Raw genomic sequence first — 9,361 nt, 5'->3', positions numbered from 1 at the left:
AATATTCATCAAAGAAGTGTTTTGTGACTGAGTTAGGGGCTTTGTGTTTCCTGCAGCTTCCAAGTAATGCTAATGAACAAAGAGCAGTAAACAGTTTATGTAGACAGAACGAACAGCTGCATAGATCACTATGTCTATTAGCTACAGCTAGTATCCTATCTTTTGGAAAATGCCTTTTCCCTTCCTATCACCACAGATACCTCACAGGATCCCATAAAGGTGTAGATGTAAAGCCTATTGTGTGGCTTCTTATTGTATATTTTTACTTAACAAGCCATATCCACTTCAATTTGATCATCATCAGGCAAACGCTGCCTAGAAAACACTGTAAAAAGGTTAAACTCTCTTGGATGAGGTTTCTGGATATTTATATGGAATTACAAATGCCTGTGTGAGAAGGTTATCCTTGTAGCCATAGATTAAGGCCACTGCATGAACACTCTTTTGCAAATCAATATTAATTAAAAATTATTATGATCAGAGAACTAAACAAAGGGCCTGTGCTACTAAAGGAAGGCTATGCCCCAGTGACAGATCACTGCTGAAACCTCTCATGCCATTGGGTGATATTTGCCATATGTCCAATGATTGATAGTAAGATTTAATGAGTTCTTACAAGCAATTAAATAATCAAGGGTTCCTGCTGTTACATGGCATAGCTTGATAGAACAGTGACAAATGAGAGAATATCTGCAACCTAATCAAAGGGACATATTTCCTTGGGAACAAAATAATATTATCCACCAGTGCAATCAAAGGACAAAAGAACACAGAGAGGACGCAACAGAATGAGATAAATTTTGTGCTCTTTTCATTATTCTGGCCATACAGTTTCCATTTATTGGATCCTATTAAATCAGAAAGAAAATTAGGCTACTTAAATATGTTTCATTTGTCATACACTGTTAGCTAGTGGGTAGATATCCATATCCAGTCACCTTAGGTCTCCTTTCCCCGTGAAACACTATCTTAGGTTATGGTTTCTGTATCTTTATTTGGTCTTTATTTCTGGTGTGATTATCGACATCTTACTGCAGGCTTGTTCCCTCTTTCATTTTAACTGAAAGCTTACAACAAAAGTCTTTACACTCTGCCACATTTGTCAAGCATTTTTAAATAACGAATTCTTCCAAATTCATGAATTAAAGGTATTTATATTCTCTTAGAAGTGCTTGAAAATAGTAGCTCAGAAGAGAAAAGAGGAGGTCCACTGAATTAACATATTGGCTCCTTAGAATCAGATCATATATATATTTATATATTTGTAAGAGTTATTATGAAGACTTAAAACCTGAATCTCAATGAATCTGCAGGTCCTCATATGCTGTACAGTGGAAGCATTTTATGCTGAGCTGTAGCCTAGTGTGGCAACACACTTGATTTTTCTTCGTTGCTCTTTGCAACCAGGAAAGCTTTAGAGAAGCCTATGGAAGACAACATTGAGAGAACTCAGGATTTCACCAGCTATAGACTGAAAATCGCTCTCAGACAGATTTATTCCCCCACTTTTAAGTTTAAATTGATTGCAAGTAATGGGTATAGATATATACAGGCAGCAGAATATGGATCAGCTTATTCTGAGTTTCTGAAAAAAATAATTTTACCTTTGTGATTAGAGAGAGATTAAATGATCTACCTGAGTGCTGATTAGTCAGTTTTAAAACCATCAAGTTCTTCACAGAGAGAGTGATTTGCCATTGGAATGGGCTGCCCAGGGAGGTGGTGCAGTCGCCAACCCTGGAGGTGTTCAAGCAAAGCCTGGATGGGGCACTTAGTGCCATGGTCTGGTTGATTGGACAGGGCTGGGTGATAGGCTGGACTGGGTGATCTTGGAAGTCTCTTCCAACCTTGTTTATTCTATGATTCTAGTTTACTCTTCCCAACAACTTGGCAATGACAAACCAAAGGGGTGCTCTTCCAATCTGGTTGATTCTATGACTCAAACAGCTAAGCTGTGCCATTCAAATCAAAATGTAAACTTCTGGCCATAATGATGTCAATGAAACCACCTTTGATTTTGATGTAATTTCTGCTTTGGTGACAAGTGAATCTTATGCTCAGATATTCTTTCAGATAATTTCAGGATAACATTAGCTCCACTGTTGACGTGGAATAGTTTTAGGAACAGTTTGTTTTTCATTAGAAACTTCTATATTTTCTCCTTTTTTTTTGTTGTTGTTGTTTCTGTCAAACAGAAATAAAAATGTTCTAAGAATAGGAACTGCTTTACAGCTGACATTTCTCATAAGAGAATTGAGACATCAGACTCTGGTTCTTCTGTCCTATACTTCAGTTAGCTGGCTGATGTGTAGGGTAAGTTACAGAAATGGACCAGACAACCAGCAAAACAAAGTGCCCCTGCTAATCAGTATATTCTGATACTTAACATGTAATCTATCTTTAGACTGCATAACACTTGACCTTTCTAAATATATACTTAGGCCTCAGCTCTTTCCTAGTTCTGTCTGTGTGGCCATGTGGAGAGGCAGGTGAGCATCCCTGGAGCCCCAGGGCAGGTCGTTCCAGTTCCATTATACTTTCCCAAGGGCCACTTCTCAGGCTGGAATTTAAGCAGCAGCAAACTGATGGGATGGGCACATATCTACCTCACAGCAAAGAAATCTAATGCTTTTGGTAGCTAATACACAGTATTCTCATAGAATCCTAGTCAGAGAATGATTTGGGTTGGAGGGGACATTTAAAGGTCATTTAGTCTAACCACCCTGCAGAGAGCAGGGACATCATTTCATCTGTGCCTCCCACTTCCAAGAGAACATGCAGAATTGTCTTACAAGGTGGGTTTTCTTTTTATTTATATTTTAGCTTTGCTCTAATGCAGGATGAACACAAGTTGTAAAACTCTGACATTTTCACAAAGCAGAAGACTCATTTTCCAGCCAGCTCTGTTCAGCACTGAGGGATGTGTCACTGGTTCTATTTTTTCCACATGCCAGTACATTTGTTTTGTTTTTCCATACACAAAGCAAAATTTTTCCAGAGTACGAAGCATATTTCAGACTTTAGTCATATTACTTAATGCCCTGATGGAAAACAGTCAGATATGACACCAAAAAGTCAGAGCAAATGAAAAGAAATGCATCAAGTAATTATAAAACTAAGTTAAAGAAATCAGTAAGGAAAAAGCTTCTTAATTTTTGCAGTAATTCCAGCACGTTTGGCTACAGATTTTCTTCCATATGCTTATGTAAAATTTTCCCAAGGGAACTGCAATCTTTACTAAAATCTGACTGCAGTGAGTCCACAGTTGACAAAATAGCACAGTTCTATGTTGGATTTCAGCTGTGAACTGTTCCGTCAAGGTCAGCAGTGATGATTGAACAGGGCTGGGTGTTAGGTTGGACTGGATGATCCTGGAGGTCTCTTCCAACCTGGCTGATTCTATGATTCAGGTGGGATAGAGACACTTAAACTAAACCGTATTTTTAGACTGGGGAGATCTCTTGTTTTTTTGTGAATCTTAGAAGTATATATTGTCTACCTCAATTTTTTGCTTTGAGTTTTCAGTCAATTCCAAGCACACAGGGTCAAGAACTGCTCAGAATGTCACTGTGGTTATTGGAGGACTTGAGAAACTGTGCTGCTGCTGGGCCACATGTGTGCAGCATGGCTTTAATGATCCTATTGAGTGATGCATCAATGTGGTTTTACATGGGTGTCAGTCAGATCACTGATGCACTGGGGCACATCAGGTCTGAGCTTCATAAGGCCTGAGCTTAACGTGATCCAGGGAAGATCAGTTAAATGAGCTCCCCGTGTAGCGGCAAGACTCAATGGCTCTTACAAAAATAGTACCTTCCAGAAAGCAAACAACTCCCCAAGAATCAGGGAGAGATACTAAGTTTTTGGCAGCACTACACTCCCGAGGACTAGTCTCAGTCAATACATTCACAAAAGTACACACCTCATTAGATTCCATACAGATTGCACAGCTAGCTATAATGCAAAACCAGGCAGACAGTCTGTCTCAATATTATTACAGGAAGGCTTGGTTAAATTAATAGCTTCTCATTGATTAAAAAATCTTGCATTTTACATGTTCTTAAGTTGGTTCCCACCATTACCTTTCAATAAGAGACTACGAGTCTTTGGAGAAATGTGGTTGCATTGAGCTACGGTATTGAAATGCAAAGGTAGGCAAAATACGTTGTTTATATTAGGCTATTGTTGTTTCCTGTCATAAAGTTCTGGCCCCCAAAAGAAAAGGACAATCCCATCAGCGTGTCCAAACTGCTGTTTGTTAACTTTTACGATCACAGAATCAGAGAAACACTCTGGTTGGAAAAGACCCTCAGGATCACCAAATCCAACTGATAACCCTACTCTGCAGGGTGCATGGAATCATGGAATCAGTCAGGGTTGGAAGGGACCTCAAAGATCATCTAGTTCCAAACCCCCTGCCATGGGCAGGGACACCCTACCCTAGATCAGGCTGGCCACAGCCTGGTCTTAAACTCCTCCAAGGATGGGGCTTCAACCACCTCCCTGAGCAACCCATTCCAGGCTCTCACCACTCTCATGCTTAACAACTTCCTTCTCAAGTCCAGTCTGAACCTCTCCAGCTTTGCTCCATTCCCCCTAGTCCTGTCACTACCTGATAGCCTAAAATATTCCTGGACTGTACAGAAGCCTCATTCAGAACATTCACTGAGCAGGTCTTTGCCAACTTGTTTCAGTCACAGCTGCAAGTGAGGATTCTCTATAACCATGTATAGCTTTTGCCACTGCATTCAACTCAGCTTTTGCCTGTTCTTAATTACTGTACAAAATCCAGCTAACAACACAAGTTCTGATCCACTGAAGTGCCTTTCAAATCATCTGAAGGACACAAGGATTCACCTCTGCTTTGCTAGGATGAGTTTTTTGGTGCCAGTCATACTATAAACACTCTGTCAACTGTTCTGAGACTTTCTGCACAAACCTCTTCAAATGGATTTCACTGACATGTGATTTTGGAAGGCTTTTCTCAGTGCCACAAGACCATCTAAGTTGAGCTGAAGTAGTTTAGCCCATAGCTGCTTTATTCTGATGTGGGGTTTTTGATGCATGTTGTTGTGTTTTATCTGATGTGTACTTTTCTATTTGTGCCATCTTGATCCGCACCACAACCACTAAAGTCTTCTGTCAAACAAGCAAAGAAGGGACCAGCTCTCCATGTAGGCCAACATGCCAAGTCTTGCATTTCAAGAATCATGTTGCTTCTTGGTTTAGTGCAATATGTCTGATGTCTTCTCCCTTTTTTTAGCAAAAACACTGAATCAAGCTTTTGCCGGGTGTGTGGCAAATAAAGGGAAGCTCCTTGTGCTCCTGTGCTGTGAGTGGGGTATTAGGGTGTGCTGGGTTTGTTTCTGCTGGGGTTTTGGTAGCAGAGGACAAGGTTACCGGAGCTGGTCTTATAAGAAGCTTCAGAAAACACCCCAGCTCCAAGCCAGACCCTCCTCTGGCCAAAGCTGAGCCTTTTGAGTGAGTTAGTTTGCTTGGAGGTTCCTTTGGGAGAGAGTGGGATCTGACAGAGCCAACCATGTGGATAATGCAGTTGGTGAGGAAGGGAGGGGAGTGAGCCCCTCTCTAACTTTGGTCTCAGACCTTGAGCCTTTTGTTGTTTTGTCCTCCCCTTCCCACTGGAGGGGAAGAGGAGTGAGTGAGCAACAACTCATTTCTTTTGTTGGATAGAATCAGCCAGGTTGGAAGAGAGCTCCAAGATCATCTAGTCCAAGCTAGCACCCAGTCCTGTCCAATCAACCAGACCATGGCACCAAGTGCCTCATCCAGGCTTTGCTTGAACACCTCCAGGGATGGCAACTCCACCACTTCCCTGAGCAGCCCATTCCAATGCCAATCACTCTCTCTGGCAAGAATTTGCTCCTAATACCCAGCCTGTACCTCGCCCTGCACAACTTGAGACTGTGCCTCCTTGTTCTGTTGCTGGTTGCCTGGGAGAAGAGACCAACCCCACCTGGCTACAGCCTCCCTTTAGATAGTCATAGAAAGCAATGAGATCACCCCTGAGAGGTCTAAACCACAAGATAGGATGTGGCAGGGAAGAGACAGGGAGGCTGACTTTGTGGGGACAGAATAGCTGGGTGTTTTCCTGGATCTCAGACTTTGGGATGTCAGTTACAACAGTGCTTTCAAACTGACCCTGTTTCTATATACTTTGAATCTGATTATCGGACCAATTGAACTGGCCAGCTGCAGGTTTGATCTTACCTCTGAGATGAGCCAGCAAGGTAGTAAATGAATGCAGAACTACTCCTAGCTGCTCCTCAGATTCCTTATCTGCACAGTTCATGTAATTAGACTTTGAAAATATAAACCTCAGCATCAGCTAGAGATGGTCTGTGCTGTTGTCAGTGGAGCCTTCACTATAATAATATCTAGCAGATTACTTTCTCATTGGGGAAAAAGAGGAGTCCATATGTTAATTGAATCCATTTTGCTATCTTGTAAGTCAGCTTTTGATATATCATGTCATTTTGTACAACTCCTTCGGGAAACATTGTCTCCCTAGATTGGTCACTGTCCTGTTTTTCTCTATTGCCCACAGGGATGTGGTAGTAAGGCTTTTCCTTCTCATACGGCTGAGCCCCTTCTAGGCTGGGGTGTGGTTTTGCTGTGCTCGTTGAAGCAGGTTCACTTCATTGGCCATTTGTTTGCTGACTCCCCTTCTCCTTCCTCCGTTTTTAATTCATCAGAGTCCTGCAGTGCAGTGAAAGGCTCTCGCTTGGTTCTCAATGAATTCTGTGGAAGTACCAAAGGGAAAGAGTAAGCATCTATATTTGGAATAAGCAGAAACTATTATTAGACAGAGTTTTTTGGAGGAGTTGTAATTTATCTGCTATCGGGAGCAATAGAAAACCATATGGATGATAAAAAACACAACCAGGGCAAGGTCCTTCCTGTGTCTGTTGACAACTAATGTGCACCAGGAGGGCAGTGCCATATGTTTGCATGTGCGGTACCGCAGGGGGCAGTGACATATGTTCACACGTATGTCACCCCTTTGGCCTGCTGTCAGAAAGCTGTTTCCCAAGGGGCATGACTCCCTTGAAAAAGAGAAACAAAACCCACAAATGTGAGTCTCCTACGTTCTCTTTGTCAGCACATTCTCTAGGACTAGTGCTGCTGTGCTGGCGAGCAACCGCAACAGCTGCCTCAAAGCACCAAAGGCTTTGTAGCCCGCCCTGACATCCCTTCAAAACAACAAACAGCAAAGAAGGAAGAGAGCCACCCTGCTAGAAGTCATACCTGCTGAAATACTAGATCTGCCAAGCCCCCCAAGGATGGCAAACATTTGCTTCTCCCAAAAGATTTCATGGACTGTCCCCTTCACTTCTTTGTGGGCTGGACCCAGCTTCACATCGCATCGTAAGGAGCTCTTAGCGGGACAAAGAGAGATTTGAGTAAAGGTGAGGGAGAAAAAGTGTTGCTCAGGATACTTTCTTCTGTAGTTTTTCTGCTTAGAGATGAGCAATACTATTAGATTATCTTGACCATTCCCTTGCCAGTGCAAAATTATTTCTTACAATGTAATTTCTAGTGTTTTGTTCATTCCATTTAGTACTAATCCAAGCAGATAGCCTTTCTGGTGTGTCCCTTGGGAGACCATTTGTCCCTCAATCCACTTATTCCACTATTAGGTAGATTTTCTGAAATATGCAGTGTGTTTTTCTTTACTTAATTTCCTTCCTCTCTTTAATTACCCTTTTTGGTGCAAATAGGGCTCATCTTCATATATTTGCATTCTCTCAGAGGTCATCAGGTCTGGTGGACAGAGAAGGAATGCAAACTGCAGTGTGAAATCTACTGCTAGAAAAGGGTAACCTGCAGGACATTCTGTGTGGTCTCAGATGACTCATGACTAAAAAACATTTTGGGTGGGTATGCGTCTCTGACCCAGGTCTCATTCCCTCTAGGTGTGCTACATTAAAGTCTAAATAATGATGCTACCCATCCCAAGGACACTCTGTGAAAGTTTTAATAGGAAAACATAAAACTCTTTCCCTATTTCTATGAGGGAAAACTCTAAGTCCAGAAAAATGGTGAGAATATTGCTTAATTAAGAGGGCAACTCTGAACTGGATACTTGAGGTGCTGGAATGTGTCCAGAGAAGGATGACAAAGCTGGTGAGAGACCTGGAGCACAGCCCTGTGGGGAGAGGCTGAGGGAGCTGGGGGTATTTAGCCTGGAGAAGAGGAGGCTCAGTTGCTGTCTACAACTACTTCAAGGGAGGCTGTAGCCAGGTAGGGGTTGGTCTCTTCTCCTAGGCAACCAGCAACACAACACAACAAGAGGACACAGTCTCAAGCTGTGCAGGGGGAGGTCTAGGCTGGATGCTACAAGTGATTTGCCATTGGAATGGGCTGCCCAGGGAGGTGGCAGAGTTGCTGTCCCTGGAGGTGTTCAAGAAAAGACTGGATGAGGCACTTAGTGCCTTGGTCTAATTGATTAGATGGAGCTGGGTGCTAGGTTGGACTGGATGATCTTGGTGGTCTCTTCCAACCTGGTTGATTCTATGACTGACCAAACAAAAATTACAACTCCTTGTTCTGGACCATGCACTGTCAAATCAAACACTTCAGAATCTGATGTGCTTTGTTTCCTTCTCTATGATTCATAGTTAATGAAATTGCTTTTCTTGCACTGTTGTAGAGATCAGGATGTTCACTTAGTGTCTTCTATGAAACAGCCATGATTATGGCTTGCCTTTTTTTCTAGCCACGTATCTACCTTGTGTCTATCTTTAGTATTCTGAAGGCAGAATTACCCTTTTCCTGCACAGAAATTTCACCACCTCCAGTGTCTGGAAGCTTCCATGTGCTTTATGCAGCTGTGTTTATAGTTCCAGGCTTCTCAGTCAAACTCAGCAGGAAGTTCTGAAAGACGCAGATAGCTAAGGCAGATCCAGGGCATCATCAGAGACTGGTCTCTGGGAAAAAGAAAAGCAGACTGATTAGGAGTAAGTCATGGGGGTGAAAACGAAACCATGGTGTGTTAGGTGAAGAGATTCTTCTTGCCTTCAGGAGTACTGACTCTGCCCAGGATGGAAATTTCTGGATGAGAGGACATGGCAGGCACAAAAGAGTCACAGCGCAGAGGCAGGCTCCGCATCTTGTGGAGAGAGTTTGAGACTGCTAAAAGAAGTAATGATGAAATAGCTCTGCCTTCAGAGATGGCAGAAACAATAAGTTCCCAGGGATCAGAGGCTACTGTGCAGTTTGCTGAAAATCAAAAAGCCACCAAGCTGCAAAGGACTTTCCATGGAGGGATGAAGTAATCAAGGAGAGATTTTGACAGAGATTTATTTCTAAAGCTTTTGCTATTTCTGCCTCTCCTACTCAG

General features: G+C 42.5%; 1 long non-coding RNA gene across 1 annotated transcript; it reads right to left on the bottom strand.

The window, feature by feature from the left end:
* Positions 1 to 6,493: 6,493 nt before the first annotated feature.
* LOC135188076 (uncharacterized) lies at positions 6,494 to 8,825 on the bottom strand. The gene is made up of 3 exons (XR_010307556.1): positions 8,787 to 8,825; positions 7,267 to 7,396; positions 6,494 to 6,759 (listed from the first exon to the last, which is right to left on the bottom strand). It is a non-coding gene; the product is annotated as an uncharacterized LOC135188076 (long non-coding RNA).
* Between the last annotated feature and the right edge of the window lie 536 nt (positions 8,826 to 9,361).

This window comes from Pogoniulus pusillus, chromosome 28 (genome assembly GCF_015220805.1).
Source record: "Pogoniulus pusillus isolate bPogPus1 chromosome 28, bPogPus1.pri, whole genome shotgun sequence".
NCBI lineage: Eukaryota > Metazoa > Chordata > Aves > Piciformes > Lybiidae > Pogoniulus > Pogoniulus pusillus.
The sequence above is the reverse complement of the archived record's forward strand: the minus strand, read 5'-3'. Positions and strand labels throughout refer to the sequence as shown.